The sequence below is a fragment of the Dendrobates tinctorius genome, unplaced genomic scaffold, assembly GCF_039654945.1.
Source record: "Dendrobates tinctorius isolate UK_male_01 unplaced genomic scaffold, ASM3965494v1 ptg000151l, whole genome shotgun sequence".
NCBI lineage: Eukaryota > Metazoa > Chordata > Amphibia > Anura > Dendrobatidae > Dendrobates > Dendrobates tinctorius.
This window is the reverse complement of record NW_027361818.1, coordinates 1,069,466-1,091,628: the sequence shown is the minus strand read 5'-3', so window position 1 is coordinate 1,091,628 and position 22,163 is coordinate 1,069,466. Positions and strand designations below refer to the sequence as shown.

Sequence of the window (22,163 nt, the reverse complement as noted above, 5' to 3'; positions counted from 1 at the left end):
CAGAGACTGCAAACCGGCAAATTTGCTCTCTTTTCTATTGTGTGGGACAGGTTTATTGCCAATTGCATTGCTTGTTACAAACCTGGCCCATACATTACGGTTGATGAACAACTTTTCCAAGCAAAACCAGGTGTCCTTTCACACAGTATACACCTTCCAAGCCAGATAAATATGGCCATAAATTTTGGCTAGCTGTAGATAAGGATAGTAAATATGTTGTAAATGGCTTCCCTTATCTGGGTAAAGATGATTCACGCCGTGCTGATGACCGTTTAGCTGACCACGTAGTCATGAAACTATTGCAGCCGTTTTTGAAAAAAGGTCGAAATGTAACCACCGATAATTATTTTACATCAGTAAAACTTGCCAAACAGCTAAAAAGCCAGGGAACGACTATCGTGGGAACGCTAAATAAGATAAGACGAGAAGTGCCTAAAGAAATAAAAACAATGAAAGAAAAGTTGTACAGCACTAAAGTCTATAAAAATGAGGATAATTTTACACTTACCGTGTATCAAGGTAAGCCAACCAAAAATGTGATAATTCTGAGTTCCGTCCATCCCGATGTTCTTGTTGCTTCTGAATCTCCAAAAAATCTCCAGAAACTGTAAAGTTTTATAATGAAACAAAATATGGAGTAGATGTAGTAGATCAGATGGCACGCAAATACAGCACAAGAACAGGTACTAGGAGACGGCCTGTTCACGCATTTGAAAATACCTTAGACTTAGCGGGTATAAATGCTTGGATATTATACAAGAAGATGACCACCTGACAAATGTCACGCAAGGCATTTTTGCAAAAGCTTGTCACAGAGTTGAGTGGTCCGTATGTTGTATCTAGGGGAAAGGGTGGCATGTCTCAAGTTGCTACATCTTCAGATGTGATGTCTCAAAAAAAACTTTGCCAGATAAAAGCAAAATGCAAAAATAAATCGATCTGTTGGAAATTGTATGACTTGCCATAAGTCTTTGTGTGGGCAATGTACCGCTGTAATTGAAAGACGATGCCTGAAATGCGAATCAACAAATGTTTAGAAAGTTACCGGTTGTACTTCATAATAACGGTTGGTCGTTTTTATTGAGATTCTGCGCCATATTTTCATTTTTCTTCTCCTTCACTTACATTTTCTCTGCTTGTTGTTCTTGAGTTGTTGTTTATATGTGTGCACTTTAATAATAAATTATTTTAAAACGTCTATTATTGTTTTGCTTACTTTACTTTTGTTATTTCCTGTAGAAAAATATGAAAAAAAATAAATAAAAAAAACATTCCAAAGCATTACTGTTGGATCTCACAATAATAATACATTAAAAAAATATAATTAATAAATAACCACAAATGAAACTCTAATAACGAAAACAAGTCAGTAGTCAAAATGACTACATTCAGTAGTTCTAGTAGGTGTCACGAGTACAGAAGTTCTAGTGTTAATCTCAGACCACTCCTTTCTCTTCAGTAAGTCAGTCAAGTTCTCTTGCTCATGGCTGTATCCTACAATAGATATTCATGCGAATTTAGGCCAAAATCTTTTCACAGGCTGTTCTCTGTGTTCACATGGCAAACACATCTGATAAAGTGAGCCTATAATTGGCTGTGATGGCCGCAAATCCCCACACAGGTTCAAATCCTGTTCACAGTGCAGTGTTTTACTTGGTCAAAACTTTGGACTTTCTCGAAAAGAGAAAAATAATATATACAGTATATTATTAAAATGGGACAAGACATATGAAAATGGGACTACTAAATATATTTGAGTCGAAATCTGTCTCAAGAATGAAATTAACAAGTATGAAAACTTAAAGAAATATTACTAGATGTTTCCCATGATATTGATGACATCATTTGCAGATAATAGAAATCTATGTATTGATAGCTGGAAATCCTCTACACCAAATTTCTTTCAGCAATAAAATGTCAATTAAAGTATTTAAACTGGTTCCAAAAAGACAACTGAGAACCATCAGCAATGCCATATATTTTGATGGCTGCATTTTTAAGACGATGGACTTGAAATCTTCTTGTTGGATGAAATCATGTTCAGTTTATTGTATTAGTTTTGAAAAGATTGGATTTTGCTTATGAAAGATTAGTGAAAAGAAAATATAGTAAAAGTTCGGAATAATAAAAAAATGCAGATTAATTCCCTGGCAGTGCGCGGTGTCCAATCACAATTTTAAGCATGAGAAACATGTGGTCAACAAAATCACTGCGTTTCTTAATATACAATCCATTTATCTCCTTCTACTCTTTGATCTCAGACCACTTCTTTCTCTTCAGTAAGTCAGTCTAGTTTTCATGCTCATGGCTGTGTAGTTCAGTAGAGTTTCAGGTGAACTTAGACCAAAATCTTCTCACAGGCTTTCCCTCTGTGCTCACATGGCAAAAACATCTGATAGATTATTCAACAGTTGGCTGTGATGGCCGAGTGGTTAAGGCGTTGGACTTGAAATCCAGTGGGGTATCCCCGCACAGGTTCAAATCCTGTTCACAGCGCAGTGTTTTACTTGGTCAAAACTTTGGACCTTCTCGAAAAGAGTAAAATAATATATACAGTATATTATTAAAACGGGCCAAGTGATATGAAAATGGGACAACTCCAACATGTTTGACTCAAAATCTGCCTCAAGAATGAAATTAAGCAGTATGAAAACTTCAAGAAATGTTACTCCATTTTTCGAATGATATTGATGACATCATTGCCCATAATAGAAATCTATGTATTGGTTGCTGGAAATCCTCTACACCAAATTTCTTTCAGCAATAAAAAGTCAATGAAAGTATTTAAACTGGTTCCAAAAACACAACTGAGAACCATCAGCAATGCCATATATTTTGATGGCTGCATTTTTAAGACGATGGACTTGAAATCTTCATGTTGAATGAAATCGTGTTCACAGTTTATTGTTTTACCTTTGAAAAGATTGGATTTTGCACATGAAAGATTAGTGAAAAGAAAATATAGCAGAAGCTGGGAATAATAAAACAATGCAGATTAATTCCCTGACAGTGTGCGGAAACCAAAGACAATTTTAACCATGAGAAACATGTGGTCAACAAAATCTCTGCGTTTCTCAATATACAATCCATTCATCTCCTTCTACTCTTTGATCTCAGACCACTCCTTTCTCTTCAGTAAGTCAGTCAAGTTCTCTTGCTCATGGCTGTATCCTACAATAGATATTCATGCGAACTTAGGCCAAAATCTTCTCACAGGCTGTTCTCTGTGTTCACATGGCAAACACATCTGATAAAGTGAGCCTATAATTGGCTGTGATGGCCGCAAATCTCCACACAGGTTCAAAACCTGTTCACAGTGCAGTGTTTTACTTGGTCAAAACTTTGGACCTTCCCGAAAAGAGTAAAATAATATATACAGTATATTATTAAAATGGGCCAAGACATATGAAAATGGGACAACTAAATATGTTTGAGTCGAAATCTGTCTCAAGATTGAAATTAACAAGTATGAAAACTTAAAAAAATATTACTAGATGTTTCCCATGATATTGATGACATCATTTGCAGATAATAGAAATCTATGTATTGATAGCTGGAAATCCTCTACACCAAATTTCTTTCAGCAATAAAATGTCAATTAAAGTATTTAAACTGGTTCCAAAAAGACAACTGAGAACCATCAGCAATGCCACATATTTTGATGGCTTCATTTTTAAGACGATGGACTTGAAATCTTCATGTTGGATGAAATCATGTTCAGTTTATTGTATTAGTTTTGAAAAGATTGGATTTTGCTGATGAAAGATTAGTGAAAAGAAAATATAGTAAAAGTTGGGAATAATAAAAAAATGCAGATTAATTCCCTGGCAGTGCGCGGTGTCCAACCACAATTTTAAGCATGAGAAACATGTGGTCAACAAAATCACTGCGTTTCTTAATATACAATCGATTTATCTCCTTCTACTCTTTGATCTCAGACCACTTCTTTCTCTTCAGTAAGTCAGTCTAGTTTTCATGCTCATGGCTGTGTAGTTCAGTAGAGATTCAGGTGAACTTAGACCAAAATCTTCTCACAGGCTTTCCCTCTGTGCTCACATGGCAAAAACATCTGATAGATTATTCAACAGTTGGCTGTGATGGCCGAGTGGTTAAGGCGTTGGACTTGAAATCCAGTGGGGTATCCCCGCACAGGTTTAAATCCTGTTCACAGCGCAGTGTTTTACTTGGTCAAAACTTTGGACCTTCTCGAAAAGAGTAAAATAATATATACAGTATATTATTAAAACGGGCCAAGTGATATGAAAATGGGACAACTCCAACATGTTTGCCTCAAGAATGAAATTAAGCAGTATGAAAACTTCAAGAAATATTACTCGATGTTCCCCATGATATTGATGACATCATTTGCAGATAATAGAAATCTATGTATTTGCTGGAAATCTTCTACACCAAATTTCTTTCAGCAATAAAAAGTCAATGAAAGTATTTAAACTGGTTCCAAAAAGACAACTGAGAACCATCAGCAATGCCATATATTTTGATGGCTGCATTTTTAAGACGATGGACTTGAAATCTTCATGTTGGATGAAATCGTGTTCACAGTTTATTGTTTTACCTTTGAAAGATTGGATTTTGCACATGAAAGATTAGTGAAAAGAAAATGTAGTAAAAGCTGGGAATAATAAAACAATGCAGATTAATTCCCTGACAGTGTGCGGAAACCAAAGACAATTTTAACCATTAGAAACACGTGGTCAACAAAATCTCTGCGTTTCTCAATATACAATCCATTCATCTCCTTCTACTCTTTAACACTAGAACTACTGAGGTAGTCATTTTGACTACTTCGCACTATGTATTTCTCCTCTGTGACTACATTTTTTGGAATTCCGGCTTGAGACTCGGTGACTTTTCCTCAAATAGGATGTTAAAAAAGATTTTGTGGCAATAAATAATTTAGGTGCAAAAATTGCCCATTTATTTCAACATTCACCTATAACTACTAAAAGGTAGTCTTTTTGACTACCTGCTATATTTTGCTGTCCTTTTGTCACTAAACGTTGCTGTAAAGTTTTGTGCATAATTTTTTCACTGTATCTTATTTACCCTGATGTTCATATAGATTTAGTTCAATTCAGATGTCAACTTTTCACATTTTCTTCGTGTTACCTGGTTAGATTATGACTGGGGAATACCGTTATGCAAAGCGATAATGTCTAGGGACCGTTTTGTAGAAATTATGCATTACCTCAGATTTGATGAGAAGTCCAATCGATCGCAGAGACTGCAAACCGGCAAATTTGCTCTCTTTTCTATTGTGTGGGACAGGTTTATTGCCAATTGCATTGCTTGTTACAAACCTGGCCCATACATTACGGTTGATGAACAACTTTTCCAAGCAAAACCAGGTGTCCTTTCACACAGTATACACCTTCCAAGCCAGATAAATATGGCCATAAATTTTGGCTAGCTGTAGATAAGGATAGTAAATATGTTGTAAATGGCTTCCCTTATCTGGGTAAAGATGATTCACGCCGTGCTGATGACCGTTTAGCTGACCACGTAGTCATGAAACTATTGCAGCCGTTTTTGAAAAAAGGTCGAAATGTAACCACCGATAATTATTTTACATCAGTAAAACTTGCCAAACAGCTAAAAAGCCAGGGAACGACTATCGTGGGAACGCTAAATAAGATAAGACGAGAAGTGCCTAAAGAAATAAAAACAATGAAAGAAAAGTTGTACAGCACTAAAGTCTATAAAAATGAGGATAATTTTACACTTACCGTGTATCAAGGTAAGCCAACCAAAAATGTGATAATTCTGAGTTCCGTCCATCCCGATGTTCTTGTTGCTTCTGAATCTCCAAAAAATCTCCAGAAACTGTAAAGTTTTATAATGAAACAAAATATGGAGTAGATGTAGTAGATCAGATGGCACGCAAATACAGCACAAGAACAGGTACTAGGAGACGGCCTGTTCACGCATTTGAAAATACCTTAGACTTAGCGGGTATAAATGCTTGGATATTATACAAGAAGATGACCACCTGACAAATGTCACGCAAGGCATTTTTGCAAAAGCTTGTCACAGAGTTGAGTGGTCCGTATGTTGTATCTAGGGGAAAGGGTGGCATGTCTCAAGTTGCTACATCTTCAGATGTGATGTCTCAAAAAAAACTTTGCCAGATAAAAGCAAAATGCAAAAATAAATCGATCTGTTGGAAATTGTATGACTTGCCATAAGTCTTTGTGTGGGCAATGTACCGCTGTAATTGAAAGACGATGCCTGAAATGCGAATCAACAAATGTTTAGAAAGTTACCGGTTGTACTTCATAATAACGGTTGGTCGTTTTTATTGAGATTCTGCGCCATATTTTCATTTTTCTTCTCCTTCACTTACATTTTCTCTGCTTGTTGTTCTTGAGTTGTTGTTTATATGTGTGCACTTTAATAATAAATTATTTTAAAACGTCTATTATTGTTTTGCTTACTTTACTTTTGTTATTTCCTGTAGAAAAATATGAAAAAAAATAAATAAAAAAAACATTCCAAAGCATTACTGTTGGATCTCACAATAATAATACATTAAAAAAATATAATTAATAAATAACCACAAATGAAACTCTAATAACGAAAACAAGTCAGTAGTCAAAATGACTACATTCAGTAGTTCTAGTAGGTGTCACGAGTACAGAAGTTCTAGTGTTAATCTCAGACCACTCCTTTCTCTTCAGTAAGTCAGTCAAGTTCTCTTGCTCATGGCTGTATCCTACAATAGATATTCATGCGAATTTAGGCCAAAATCTTTTCACAGGCTGTTCTCTGTGTTCACATGGCAAACACATCTGATAAAGTGAGCCTATAATTGGCTGTGATGGCCGCAAATCCCCACACAGGTTCAAATCCTGTTCACAGTGCAGTGTTTTACTTGGTCAAAACTTTGGACTTTCTCGAAAAGAGAAAAATAATATATACAGTATATTATTAAAATGGGACAAGACATATGAAAATGGGACTACTAAATATATTTGAGTCGAAATCTGTCTCAAGAATGAAATTAACAAGTATGAAAACTTAAAGAAATATTACTAGATGTTTCCCATGATATTGATGACATCATTTGCAGATAATAGAAATCTATGTATTGATAGCTGGAAATCCTCTACACCAAATTTCTTTCAGCAATAAAATGTCAATTAAAGTATTTAAACTGGTTCCAAAAAGACAACTGAGAACCATCAGCAATGCCATATATTTTGATGGCTGCATTTTTAAGACGATGGACTTGAAATCTTCTTGTTGGATGAAATCATGTTCAGTTTATTGTATTAGTTTTGAAAAGATTGGATTTTGCTTATGAAAGATTAGTGAAAAGAAAATATAGTAAAAGTTCGGAATAATAAAAAAATGCAGATTAATTCCCTGGCAGTGCGCGGTGTCCAATCACAATTTTAAGCATGAGAAACATGTGGTCAACAAAATCACTGCGTTTCTTAATATACAATCCATTTATCTCCTTCTACTCTTTGATCTCAGACCACTTCTTTCTCTTCAGTAAGTCAGTCTAGTTTTCATGCTCATGGCTGTGTAGTTCAGTAGAGTTTCAGGTGAACTTAGACCAAAATCTTCTCACAGGCTTTCCCTCTGTGCTCACATGGCAAAAACATCTGATAGATTATTCAACAGTTGGCTGTGATGGCCGAGTGGTTAAGGCGTTGGACTTGAAATCCAGTGGGGTATCCCCGCACAGGTTCAAATCCTGTTCACAGCGCAGTGTTTTACTTGGTCAAAACTTTGGACCTTCTCGAAAAGAGTAAAATAATATATACAGTATATTATTAAAACGGGCCAAGTGATATGAAAATGGGACAACTCCAACATGTTTGACTCAAAATCTGCCTCAAGAATGAAATTAAGCAGTATGAAAACTTCAAGAAATGTTACTCCATTTTTCGAATGATATTGATGACATCATTGCCCATAATAGAAATCTATGTATTGGTTGCTGGAAATCCTCTACACCAAATTTCTTTCAGCAATAAAAAGTCAATGAAAGTATTTAAACTGGTTCCAAAAACACAACTGAGAACCATCAGCAATGCCATATATTTTGATGGCTGCATTTTTAAGACGATGGACTTGAAATCTTCATGTTGAATGAAATCGTGTTCACAGTTTATTGTTTTACCTTTGAAAAGATTGGATTTTGCACATGAAAGATTAGTGAAAAGAAAATATAGCAGAAGCTGGGAATAATAAAACAATGCAGATTAATTCCCTGACAGTGTGCGGAAACCAAAGACAATTTTAACCATGAGAAACATGTGGTCAACAAAATCTCTGCGTTTCTCAATATACAATCCATTCATCTCCTTCTACTCTTTGATCTCAGACCACTCCTTTCTCTTCAGTAAGTCAGTCAAGTTCTCTTGCTCATGGCTGTATCCTACAATAGATATTCATGCGAACTTAGGCCAAAATCTTCTCACAGGCTGTTCTCTGTGTTCACATGGCAAACACATCTGATAAAGTGAGCCTATAATTGGCTGTGATGGCCGCAAATCTCCACACAGGTTCAAAACCTGTTCACAGTGCAGTGTTTTACTTGGTCAAAACTTTGGACCTTCCCGAAAAGAGTAAAATAATATATACAGTATATTATTAAAATGGGCCAAGACATATGAAAATGGGACAACTAAATATGTTTGAGTCGAAATCTGTCTCAAGATTGAAATTAACAAGTATGAAAACTTAAAAAAATATTACTAGATGTTTCCCATGATATTGATGACATCATTTGCAGATAATAGAAATCTATGTATTGATAGCTGGAAATCCTCTACACCAAATTTCTTTCAGCAATAAAATGTCAATTAAAGTATTTAAACTGGTTCCAAAAAGACAACTGAGAACCATCAGCAATGCCACATATTTTGATGGCTTCATTTTTAAGACGATGGACTTGAAATCTTCATGTTGGATGAAATCATGTTCAGTTTATTGTATTAGTTTTGAAAAGATTGGATTTTGCTGATGAAAGATTAGTGAAAAGAAAATATAGTAAAAGTTGGGAATAATAAAAAAATGCAGATTAATTCCCTGGCAGTGCGCGGTGTCCAACCACAATTTTAAGCATGAGAAACATGTGGTCAACAAAATCACTGCGTTTCTTAATATACAATCCATTTATCTCCTTCTACTCTTTGATCTCAGACCACTTCTTTCTCTTCAGTAAGTCAGTCTAGTTTTCATGCTCATGGCTGTGTAGTTCAGTAGAGATTCAGGTGAACTTAGACCAAAATCTTCTCACAGGCTTTCCCTCTGTGCTCACATGGCAAAAACATCTGATAGATTATTCAACAGTTGGCTGTGCTGGCCGACTGGTTAAGGCGTTGGACTTGAAATCCAATGGGGTATCCCCGCACAGGTTCAAATCCTGTTCACAGCGCAGTGTTTTACTTGGTCAAAACTTTGGACCTTCTCGAAAAGAGTAAAATAATATATACAGTATATTATTAAAACGGGCCAAGTGATATGAAAATGGGACAACTCCAACATGTTTGCCTCAAGAATGAAATTAAGCAGTATGAAAACTTCAAGAAATATTACTCGATGTTTCCCATGATATTGATGACATCATTTGCAGATAATAGAAATCTATGTATTGGTTGCTGTTAATCCTCTACACCAAATTTCTTTCAGCAATAAAAAGTCAATGAAAGTATTTAAACTGGTTCCAAAAAGACAACTGAGAACCATCAGCAATGCCATATATTTTGATGGCTGCATTTTTAAGACGATGGACTTGAAATCTTCATGTTGGATGAAATCGTGTTCACAGTTTATTGTTTTACCTTTGAAAGATTGGATTTTGCACATGAAAGATTAGTGAAAAGAAAATGTTGTAAAAGCTGGGAATAATAAAACAATGCAGATTAATTCCCTGACAGTGTGCGGAAACCAAAGACAATTTTAACCATTAGAAACACGTGGTCAACAAAATCTCTGCGTTTCTCAATATACAATCCATTCATCTCCTTCTACTCTTTAACACTAGAACTACTGAGGTAGTCATTTTGACTACTTCGCACTATGTATTTCTCCTCTGTGACTACATTTTTTGGAATTCCGGCTTGAGACTCGGTGACTTTTCCTCAAATAGGATGTTAAAAAAGATTTTGTGGCAATAAATAATTTAGGTGCAAAAATTGCCCATTTATTTCAACATTCACCTATAACTACTAAAAGGTAGTCTTTTTGACTACCTGCTATATTTTGCTGTCCTTTTGTCACTAAACGTTGCTGTAAAGTTTTGTGCATAATTTTTTCACTGTATCTTATTTACCCTGATGTTCATATAGATTTAGTTCAATTCAGATGTCAACTTTTCACATTTTCTTCGTGTTACCTGGTTAGATTATGACTGGGGAATACCGTTATGCAAAGCGATAATGTCTAGGGACCGTTTTGTAGAAATTATGCATTACCTCAGATTTGATGAGAAGTCCAATCGATCGCAGAGACTGCAAACCGGCAAATTTGCTCTCTTTTCTATTGTGTGGGACAGGTTTATTGCCAATTGCATTGCTTGTTACAAACCTGGCCCATACATTACGGTTGATGAACAACTTTTCCAAGCAAAACCAGGTGTCCTTTCACACAGTATACACCTTCCAAGCCAGATAAATATGGCCATAAATTTTGGCTAGCTGTAGATAAGGATAGTAAATATGTTGTAAATGGCTTCCCTTATCTGGGTAAAGATGATTCACGCCGTGCTGATGACCGTTTAGCTGACCACGTTGTCATGAAACTATTGCAGCCGTTTTTGAAAAAAGGTCGAAATGTAACCACCGATAATTATTTTACATCAGTAAAACTTGCCAAACAGCTAAAAAGCCAGGGAACGACTATCGTGGGAACGCTAAATAAGATAAGACGAGAAGTGCCTAAAGAAATAAAAACAATGAAAGAAAAGTTGTACAGCACTAAAGTCTATAAAAATGAGGATAATTTTACACTTACCGTGTATCAAGGTAAGCCAACCAAAAATGTGATAATTCTGAGTTCCGTCCATCCCGATGTTCTTGTTGCTTCTGAATCTCCAAAAAATCTCCAGAAACTGTAAAGTTTTATAATGAAACAAAATATGGAGTAGATGTAGTAGATCAGATGGCACGCAAATACAGCACAAGAACAGGTACTAGGAGACGGCCTGTTCACGCATTTGAAAATACCTTAGACTTAGCGGGTATAAATGCTTGGATATTATACAAGAAGATGACCACCTGACAAATGTCACGCAAGGCATTTTTGCAAAAGCTTGTCACAGAGTTGAGTGGTCCGTATGTTGTATCTAGGGGAAAGGGTGGCATGTCTCAAGTTGCTACATCTTCAGATGTGATGTCTCAAAAAAAACTTTGCCAGATAAAAGCAAAATGCAAAAATAAATCGATCTGTTGGAAATTGTATGACTTGCCATAAGTCTTTGTGTGGGCAATGTACCGCTGTAATTGAAAGACGATGCCTGAAATGCGAATCAACAAATGTTTAGAAAGTTACCGGTTGTACTTCATAATAACGGTTGGTCGTTTTTATTGAGATTCTGCGCCATATTTTCATTTTTCTTCTCCTTCACTTACATTTTCTCTGCTTGTTGTTCTTGAGTTGTTGTTTATATGTGTGCACTTTAATAATAAATTATTTTAAAACGTCTATTATTGTTTTGCTTACTTTACTTTTGTTATTTCCTGTAGAAAAATATGAAAAAAAATAAATAAAAAAAACATTCCAAAGCATTACTGTTGGATCTCACAATAATAATACATTAAAAAAATATAATTAATAAATAACCACAAATGAAACTCTAATAACGAAAACAAGTCAGTAGTCAAAATGACTACATTCAGTAGTTCTAGTAGGTGTCACGAGTACAGAAGTTCTAGTGTTAATCTCAGACCACTCCTTTCTCTTCAGTAAGTCAGTCAAGTTCTCTTGCTCATGGCTGTATCCTACAATAGATATTCATGCGAATTTAGGCCAAAATCTTTTCACAGGCTGTTCTCTGTGTTCACATGGCAAACACATCTGATAAAGTGAGCCTATAATTGGCTGTGATGGCCGCAAATCCCCACACAGGTTCAAATCCTGTTCACAGTGCAGTGTTTTACTTGGTCAAAACTTTGGACTTTCTCGAAAAGAGAAAAATAATATATACAGTATATTATTAAAATGGGACAAGACATATGAAAATGGGACTACTAAATATATTTGAGTCGAAATCTGTCTCAAGAATGAAATTAACAAGTATGAAAACTTAAAGAAATATTACTAGATGTTTCCCATGATATTGATGACATCATTTGCAGATAATAGAAATCTATGTATTGATAGCTGGAAATCCTCTACACCATATTTCTTTCAGCAATAAAATGTCAATTAAAGTATTTAAACTGGTTCCAAAAAGACAACTGAGAACCATCAGCAATGCCATATATTTTGATGGCTGCATTTTTAAGACGATGGACTTGAAATCTTCTTGTTGGATGAAATCATGTTCAGTTTATTGTATTAGTTTTGAAAAGATTGGATTTTGCTTATGAAAGATTAGTGAAAAGAAAATATAGTAAAAGTTCGGAATAATAAAAAAATGCAGATTAATTCCCTGGCAGTGCGCGGTGTCCAATCACAATTTTAAGCATGAGAAACATGTGGTCAACAAAATCACTGCGTTTCTTAATATACAATCCATTTATCTCCTTCTACTCTTTGATCTCAGACCACTTCTTTCTCTTCAGTAAGTCAGTCTAGTTTTCATGCTCATGGCTGTGTAGTTCAGTAGAGTTTCAGGTGAACTTAGACCAAAATCTTCTCACAGGCTTTCCCTCTGTGCTCACATGGCAAAAACATCTGATAGATTATTCAACAGTTGGCTGTGATGGCCGAGTGGTTAAGGCGTTGGACTTGAAATCCAGTGGGGTATCCCCGCACAGGTTCAAATCCTGTTCACAGCGCAGTGTTTTACTTGGTAAAAACTTTGGACCTTCTCGAAAAGAGTAAAATAATATATACAGTATATTATTAAAACGGGCCAAGTGATATGAAAATGGGACAACTCCAACATGTTTGACTCAAAATCTGCCTCAAGAATGAAATTAAGCAGTATGAAAACTTCAAGAAATGTTACTCCATTTTTCGAATGATATTGATGACATCATTGCCCATAATAGAAATCTATGTATTGGTTGCTGGAAATCCTCTACACCAAATTTCTTTCAGCAATAAAAAGTCAATGAAAGTATTTAAACTGGTTCCAAAAACACAACTGAGAACCATCAGCAATGCCATATATTTTGATGGCTGCATTTTTAAGACGATGGACTTGAAATCTTCATGTTGAATGAAATCGTGTTCACAGTTTATTGTTTTACCTTTGAAAAGATTGGATTTTGCACATGAAAGATTAGTGAAAAGAAAATATAGCAGAAGCTGGGAATAATAAAACAATGCAGATTAATTCCCTGACAGTGTGCGGAAACCAAAGACAATTTTAACCATGAGAAACATGTGGTCAACAAAATCTCTGCGTTTCTCAATATACAATCCATTCATCTCCTTCTACTCTTTGATCTCAGACCACTCCTTTCTCTTCAGTAAGTCAGTCAAGTTCTCTTGCTCATGGCTGTATCCTACAATAGATATTCATGCGAACTTAGGCCAAAATCTTCTCACAGGCTGTTCTCTGTGTTCACATGGCAAACACATCTGATAAAGTGAGCCTATAATTGGCTGTGATGGCCGCAAATCTCCACACAGGTTCAAAACCTGTTCACAGTGCAGTGTTTTACTTGGTCAAAACTTTGGACCTTCTCGAAAAGAGTAAAATAATATATACAGTATATTATTAAAATGGGCCAAGACATATGAAAATGGGACAACTAAATATGTTTGAGTCGAAATCTGTCTCAAGATTGAAATTAACAAGTATGAAAACTTAAAAAAATATTACTAGATGTTTCCCATGATATTGATGACATCATTTGCAGATAATAGAAATCTATGTATTGATAGCTGGAAATCCTCTACACCAAATTTCTTTCAGCAATAAAATGTCAATTAAAGTATTTAAACTGGTTCCAAAAAGACAACTGAGAACCATCAGCAATGCCACATATTTTGATGGCTTCATTTTTAAGACGATGGACTTGAAATCTTCATGTTGGATGAAATCATGTTCAGTTTATTGTATTAGTTTTGAAAAGATTGGATTTTGCTGATGAAAGATTAGTGAAAAGAAAATATAGTAAAAGTTGGGAATAATAAAAAAATGCAGATTAATTCCCTGGCAGTGCGCGGTGTCCAACCACAATTTTAAGCATGAGAAACATGTGGTCAACAAAATCACTGCGTTTCTTAATATACAATCCATTTATCTCCTTCTACTCTTTGATCTCAGACCACTTCTTTCTCTTCAGTAAGTCAGTCTAGTTTTCATGCTCATGGCTGTGTAGTTCAGTAGAGATTCAGGTGAACTTAGACCAAAATCTTCTCACAGGCTTTCCCTCTGTGCTCACATGGCAAAAACATCTGATAGATTATTCAACAGTTGGCTGTGATGGCCGATTGGTTAAGGCGTTGGACTCGAAATCCAATGGGGTATCCCTGCACAGCTTCAAATCCTGTTCACAGCGCAGTGTTTTACTTGGTCAAAACTTTGGACCTTCTCGAAAAGAGTAAAATAATATATACAGTATATTATTAAAACGGGCAAAGTGATATGAAAATGGGACAAAATCTGCCTCAAGAATGAAATAAAGCAGTATGAAAACTTCAAGAAATATTACTCGATGTTTCCCATGATATTGATGACATCATTTGCAGATAATAGAAATCTATGTTTTGATAACTGGAAATCCTCTACACCAAATTTCTTTCAGCAATAAAAAGTCAATGAAAGTATTTAAACTGGTTCCAAAAAGACAACTGAGAACCATCAGCAATGTCATATATTTTGATGGCTGCATTTTTAAGACGATGGACTTGAAATCTTCATGTTGGATGAAATCGTGTTCACAGTTTATTGTTTTACCTTTGAAAAGATTGGATTTTGCACATGAAAGATTAGTGAAAAGAAAATATAGTAAAAGCTGGGAATAATAAAACAATGCAGATTAATTCCCTGACAGTGTGCGGAAACCAAAGACAATTTTAACCATGAGAAACATGTGGTCAACAAAATCTCTGCGTTTCTCAATATACAATCCATTCATCTCCTTCTACTCTTTAATCTCAGACCACTCCTTTCTCTTCAGTAAGTCAGTCAAGTTCATTTGCTCATGGCTGTATCCTACAATAGATATTCATGCGAACTTAGGCCAAAATCTTTTCACAGGCTCTTCTCTGTGTTCACATGGCAAACACATCTGTTAAAGTGAGCCTATAATTGGCTGTGATGGCCGCAAATCCCCACACAGGTTCAAAACCTGTTCACAGTGTAGTGTTTTACTTGGTCAAAACTTTGGACCTTCTCGAAAAGAGTAAAATAATATATACAGTATGTTAATAAAATGGGCCAAGACATTTGAAAATGGGACAACTAAATATGTTTGAGTCGAAATCTGTCTCAAGAATGAAATTAACGATTATGAAAACTTAAAGAAATATTACTAGATGTTTCCCATGATATTGATGACATCATTTGCAGATAATAGAAATCTATGTATTGATAGCTGGAAATCCTCTACACCAAATTTCTTTCAGCAATAAAATGTCAATTAAAGTATTTAAACTTGTTCCAAAAAGACAACTGAGAACCATCAGCAATGCCATATATTTTGATGGCTGCATTTTTAAGACGATGGACTTGAAATCTTCATGTTGGATGAAATCGTGTTCACAGTTTCTTGTTTTACCTTTGAAAAGATTGGATTTTGCACATGAAAGATTAGTGAAAAGAAAATATAGTAAAAGCTGGGGGCGTGGCCTGGATCTCACACAGGGAGGACGTGTCTTATGGCAGCTCCCGCTTCCAGCCACAAAACTACCTTATTTGGCCCGAACGAAAGTGGCTAAAACTAATTTTAGTGTGCCCCGGGCTTGGAGGAGAAGGTGAGGGGTGGTAGGGAGAAGAGAGGGGCTGCTGCTCTCCGCCGTGACACCGGAGCGCAGAGCGGCCTCGTGGAGGGTGCTGCAGCGCTGGAGAGAGATGGGCGCCATCTTTACATCCCCCTGAGCACAAGGCCTGGAAACCGGACTGCAGGAGGCCCTCGATAGAGGCGTGAGACCGCGGAACAAGGAGCGGTCTCGCCCGTTAGAGCAAACGGCGGTGAGAGGGAACCCCCGGTGATCTGTCTCTGGGGCCTGCGAGGAGCACTATCGTTACGTGCGGTGGAGGAGGGTGCTGGCTCTGGGCCAGACGAGGTGTTGACGGCCCCCTATTTTTCCTGAGACATTTCCCAGGGTCTGAGTTGTTTTTGGATCGGGGGATATCGCTCTCCCCACATAGAGGTGCTGCTGTCTACAGATTTATGCGACATTGGTGAGGAGGACATTGTGTCTTTTCTGCAGCGCCGTGGTGGGGATTTGACGTTACCCTGTCCCTACCGGCTGCAGCAGATCCCCACGGATGTTTCCATATATTAACCCCTCGCCCTCCAAGTTGCATGGGGCTATTTTCATATAGAAAAATGCACTACTAGACTTTTCTGGATGCACGGGTGGTAAATTAAAGGCGCGCTTTAATTAAGCAAAATGGTCAAAACTAACAAAGAGCGTGCAAAACCGTTGGCTGCACAGGCGTATAGAAGCAAACAGGGTGAAATGGATAAATTTTTGAAAAATAAATCTGCTTCATCTAAGCCTAATGCTAAAAGGCTCCCTGCAGAGGTTGTGGAGGAGAAGCATGTCGAGGACTCAGACTCCAGTGATGATGCTTCAGGCAGCGATGTCACTCAATCAGATTCTGGGAAACTTTCTAGATCGTTTTTTAAAAAATTATTAGCACAAGCTATAAAACCATTAGTTAATGAGATATCTGGCATGAGAGCGGATTTGCTACACATTGGTAATAGAGTGGAGTCTTTGGAGTCCTCTCAGTCCTCTATCATTAGCCACTCCAATGCCATGAGAGAGCATCTGGACTACCACAGAACACAGCTTAACAACTCTTTTCTGGCTCTCGAGGATCAGGAAAATTGGAGTCGCAGGAAGAACATACGGATAAAAGGCTTGCCTGAAAGTGTTTCCACAGAAATATTAGAAAAATCTACGAAGGAGATCTTTGCCCTCTTAATCCCACAAGAAACATGTGATCGAATTATAATAGAGAGGGTGCATAGATCACTTAGACCAAAGCCGAAGCCAATGGAACCTCCGAGGGATGTGATTTGCGGCCTATTGAGCTATTTGGATACCAATGCTATTTTGTCTGCCTCAAGAGACATTAAAAATCTTTCTTATGAGGGATCTGCTATTCATCTTTATCAGGACGTTGCACCGTCAACCCTTGCAAAAAGAAGAGTCCTAAGGCCCCTCCTGGAGGTGTTGCGCTCATGTAAAATCTTATATAAATGGCTGTTTCCGTTTGGTATATCTATACAAGGAGATGGTAGGCAAATAATGGTTCGGACCCCTGAAGATTTACCCAAAATATGGGACGCTTTTGGCATTGCCCCTATGGATATTCCTTCCTGGCTACCTCTGGACATGGATCATCGCACACCTCTCCCTGTCCATGCTTTTACTGGAGGGCAGGGTGACTGGGTCCTAGGAAAGAAACGCTCGACTCCTAAAAGAGGGAAATCTGGAATGGAAAAGGAGATACCCCCCTGAGCTTTCTTGTGCTTCTCTCGGTTGCATTTTTCCAATACTGGAGCCGGACCCCTCGATCCATTCGGACATGTTCTATCTTATTTTAGCTTGCTAAGTTTGACATTTACTCATGTGTTGTTATCATTCAATTGCCGTATAAGTTAACATGTGCCACTTGTGTGTCAGAAATGTTATTTCCTGCTCTGTTATGGGAGGTATGTTTGACCCCCTACCTCTGCTACAGGCAGGTAGTTGGTTCTTGTTATATTTCTCTTGTTTTATCTTAATAATTTTTAGGGTTTTTGTTATTTTTTTTATCTCTTTGTTTTTTTTTAATTTCGGTGGTTTGATGACAGAGGAATCTTTGTTATTACTTCCTTTACCAAACTATGGGTGATAAGGTGAACTTCGCCACTATGACAGTGGCTTCGTATAATGTAAAGGGCTTGCGATCCCCAAGTAAGAGAAGCCAAGTAATGAATCTTTTGCATTCAAAGAAGTCTAGTATAGTTTTCCTGCAGGAGACACATTTTAAAAAAGGGAGAGTCCCAGATATGTCTAGATCTCGCTACCCGACCTGGTATCACAGTACGGGTGGTTCAGCGTCGGGTGGAGTGAGTATTGCTATAAAGAAAAATGTTCCCTTTATTTTGAGTGATTGTTTATCGGATTCAGAAGGCAGGTACATTATAATTAAGGGCTTTTTGGCCAACACTAAGATTACCCTGTGTAATTTATATGCCCCAAATAGGAACCAGATAGGTTGGCTGTGTAAAACAATGAATGTTTTAGAACTTTTTACTGAGGGTCTGTTGTTGGTGGAAGGGGATTTTAATGTATCTTTGAACCCAATTTTAGATACTTCAACGGGCAGGTCGGCTCAAAGGGCGCTGAGAAGATTACACCTTTCATTACAAAAATTGCATCTGATAGACCCTTGGAGAACACTTTTTCCTTCGGGCAGAGATTACACTTTTTATTCCCATCCGAATAATAGCTATCACAGAATTGATTACCTATTGATACAAACAGCTAATCTCCAATTAGTTAAAAAAGCTAATATAGATATTATCTCTCTCTCAGACCACGCTCCCATTTTCCTTGACATAGAGATAAAAACTCTACCACGGCCGGCTGGGTCATGGTCACTGAATGAGACACTGTTGGACTCGGATTCCCACATTGAAAAACTGACAAACACTCTTGACTTCTTTTTTCAAAATAATTTGCACTCAGGCCCGCCCTTGCCTATGGTATGGGAATCACATAAAGCAGTAATGAGAGGGGAATTTATCGCCCTAGGCTCCTATTTGAAAAAAGAGCAAACAAAAAAGGTTGTGTCTATTCTACATCAAATAAGCTCCTACGAGAGACTACATAAGAGATCTCAGGTAAATAAAACATTATCTGAACTGACAGATCTGAGAACCTCATTGAAAAACCTTTTAAACATTCAATCAGCAAAAATCTACATGAGAAGTAAGCAGAAGTTTTATCTTCATGGCAATAAAAGTAGTAAGCTTATGACATCCCTACTTAAGAAACAAAAAGAAAAGACGTTTCTTAGACAACTCAGAGCTTTGGATGGCTCCTCAATTCTCGGGACTGCAGATATTGCCAGGGAGTTTAAAACCTTTTATGAAAATTTATACAATTTAAATACACCGGATAGCATGCAGGAGCCAGCCACAGCCTTGGCAAAAATAAAAGAATTCTTGACCTCACTACATCTCCCTAAAATAACTCTTGAAGGCCAGTCCTTGCTGACTGCTCCAGTTAGCCCCAAAGAAATTTTAGACACTCTTTCTACTATTCCGAACGGAAAGGCACCGGGTCCAGATGGTCTTCCCATTATCTATTATAAAAAGTTTATAAAAACACTGTTACCTCGCCTAGTGTCTTTGTTTAATTCCTATCTGGAAGGCCAGCTCCCCCCTAGACAATCCTTAGAGGCATACATTACAGTCCTCCCTAAGGAGGGTAAAGACCCCAACCTGTGCGCTAGCTACAGACCAATATCACTGCTTAATGCAGATATTAAGATGTGGGCTAAAATATTAGCGGGCAGATTAAGCAATTTCTTACCTAAGCTAATTCATGCAGATCAAGTAGGTTTTGTAAGAGGCAGGGAAGGGAAGGACAATTCTACTAAAGTCATTCAGTCTATAATGTTTGCTAAGACTCGGGGTATACCTTTGATGCTTCTGTCGACGGATGCTGAGAAGGCTTTCGACAGAGTGAGCTGGAGGTTCATGGAACAAGTAATGCTTAGGTTTGGCTTCCCCCCAATATATAACAGCGGTCCTCTCGCTTTATTCCCAACCGACGGCCAAAGTCAGAGTTAACGGCACCCTGTCAGATAGTTTTGGGATTAATAACGGGACTAGACAGGGTTGTCCCTTGTCGCCATCTTTGTTCATTTTAGTTGTAGAAACTTTGATACAAAGCATCAGACAAGACCAACGTATAGAGGGGTTGTCGGTGGGTCGAAGGTCACTTAAAACTCTAGCTTTCACAGATGATCTGCTTTTCCTTATCTCCAATCCATCCCGGGCATTCCCAATTATCCTTCAGGCCTTTCATCATTTTGGTCTCCTTTCTAATTTCAAAATTAATTTATCAAAATCTGAAGTGCTAAGCGTTGGTCTCCCTCACTCTCAGACCTCCACTATTCGTACGCAGATTCCATTTTCTTGGGCTACTAATTCTATTAGATATTTGGGAATAACGATAACTAGAGATCCCGCCAACCTATTCCACAATAATTACATTCCTTTAATTCAAAAGGTCAAAAGCCTGATGCAGAAGTATAGCCTACCCACTTTATCCTGGATGGGTCGTATTAAAGTGTTTAAGGCATATATAATGCCTATTATACTATATACCATGAACATGGTTCCGATTTGGATTCCCCTGACATTTTTTGGAACATTAAAATCCCTTATTGGAAAATTTATTTGGAAATCTAAAAGGGCTAGGTTGCCATATAAGTTTCTTTCTCGCCCTATCTCTTCTGGAGGATTGGGGGTCCCAGACCTTTTTTTATACTATAAGGCTATTCGTCTCAGTAGATGGTTAAAGGTGGTGTCCTGTGCTGGAAGGGAGGAGGGGGATAGTGTTGACTGGGCTTTATTGGGCCCGAGGGGTTTGCCGTATCTTTGGACTAAGGCTAAACCGCCGGCCTCTCTTAGGTTGGATGACGTAACTACAACTACATTGCGTATTAAAAGATTGGTAATGGGAGAGTTCCCGGAAGATACCTTCCCCTCAATATTGACACCGATCGGCTCAATTCCCTATTTGTTAGAGCTAGATTTTCAAGACCCATACAATTTATGGTCCAACATCCCTGGAGAAACGTTGAATAGTTTTTATGGTAAAGGCATCTTGCGGGAGGGGTCTTGGCCACAGGGCATGTCGACTCAACCAACAAATTTTCTCCAAAAACAACACATCAGATGTACACTTTTACAGTTCAGATGGAGATTCCCGTCTAAATCTAATTGGTCTTGGTTAGATATTATGGTTAAACTTCCATCCCCACGGCTAAAAATTATATCTCGCATTTACTCGCATCTCATCTCTCCGACTGTACATTCTAAACCCTCCTTTATACACTCTTGGGAAATGGAACTTAATACCACGTTTACAGAAGACCAAATATCTAAAATGCTGTCAAATGCCAGGGGTTTTTCTAGATGTGTACTTCTGCAGGAGAATTCTTATAAAATATTAACTAGGTGGCATTTAACTCCAGCTAAATTATTCCAGTTGGGCCTCGCGGATAATGATGAATGTTGGCGATGCCTCAATTCTAGAGGACATCATTCACATATATTCTGGGGCTGCCCTAGATTGCGGGTGTTTTGGGAGGGAGTTGAACTAGTTCTCAGAAAATTAAAACTAATAAAGGTTGATCTTAGAGCCACGGAGGCTCTCCTTTCATGCCCGTCTAAAGATTTTTTACCAAAAAAACATGGGCTTCTTCCACTGATGTTGAGTGCGGCGAGACAGTTGATAGCTGTCCATTGGAAGGATGCAGCTCCTCCCACGTTAGGAGAATGGTATACCAAAATAAATCAGATCTCTCGCTTAGAGGAGCTGTCTAGCTGGGAAATTTATAATCATAAAGCTTATGTGTTGACTTGGGCCCCTTGGAATAGGTATTTAGAAGACAATCCTCTTTAAAGGCATTTTAGAGTTTCTCAAGTTTAACTGAATTAGACGGCTTCTGTTCTGGGGTTTTTAGCCTCACTGCCCCAAACTAGATAGCCCAATTGTAATGTAGTGCGATGTGTTATTTTCCAAAGTGCACCCATTTAATGATTGTGCTTCTGTTGTCGACCACATGATGTTGATGTTAATGTTGTTGATACTGTATATGTATGTGT

General features: G+C 37.4%; 6 non-coding genes across 6 annotated transcripts; all 6 read left to right on the top strand.

Annotated features, from left to right (window-relative positions):
- Nucleotides 1-2,414: 2,414 nt before the first annotated feature.
- On the top strand, nucleotides 2,415-2,496 carry TRNAS-UGA (transfer RNA serine (anticodon UGA)). Its single transcript has one exon. It is a non-coding gene; the product is annotated as a tRNA-Ser (tRNA).
- A 1,595-nt stretch (nucleotides 2,497-4,091) lies between these two features.
- TRNAS-UGA (transfer RNA serine (anticodon UGA)) lies at nucleotides 4,092-4,173 on the top strand. Its single transcript has one exon. It is a non-coding gene; the product is annotated as a tRNA-Ser (tRNA).
- A 3,480-nt stretch (nucleotides 4,174-7,653) lies between these two features.
- On the top strand, nucleotides 7,654-7,735 carry TRNAS-UGA (transfer RNA serine (anticodon UGA)). Its single transcript has one exon. It is a non-coding gene; the product is annotated as a tRNA-Ser (tRNA).
- Nucleotides 7,736-9,330: 1,595 nt separating this feature from the next.
- Nucleotides 9,331-9,412, top strand: TRNAS-UGA (transfer RNA serine (anticodon UGA)). The gene has a single exon. It is a non-coding gene; the product is annotated as a tRNA-Ser (tRNA).
- Nucleotides 9,413-12,895: 3,483 nt separating this feature from the next.
- Nucleotides 12,896-12,977, top strand: TRNAS-UGA (transfer RNA serine (anticodon UGA)). The gene has a single exon. It is a non-coding gene; the product is annotated as a tRNA-Ser (tRNA).
- A 1,595-nt stretch (nucleotides 12,978-14,572) lies between these two features.
- On the top strand, nucleotides 14,573-14,654 carry TRNAS-CGA (transfer RNA serine (anticodon CGA)). Its single transcript has one exon. It is a non-coding gene; the product is annotated as a tRNA-Ser (tRNA).
- Nucleotides 14,655-22,163: the final 7,509 nt, after the last annotated feature.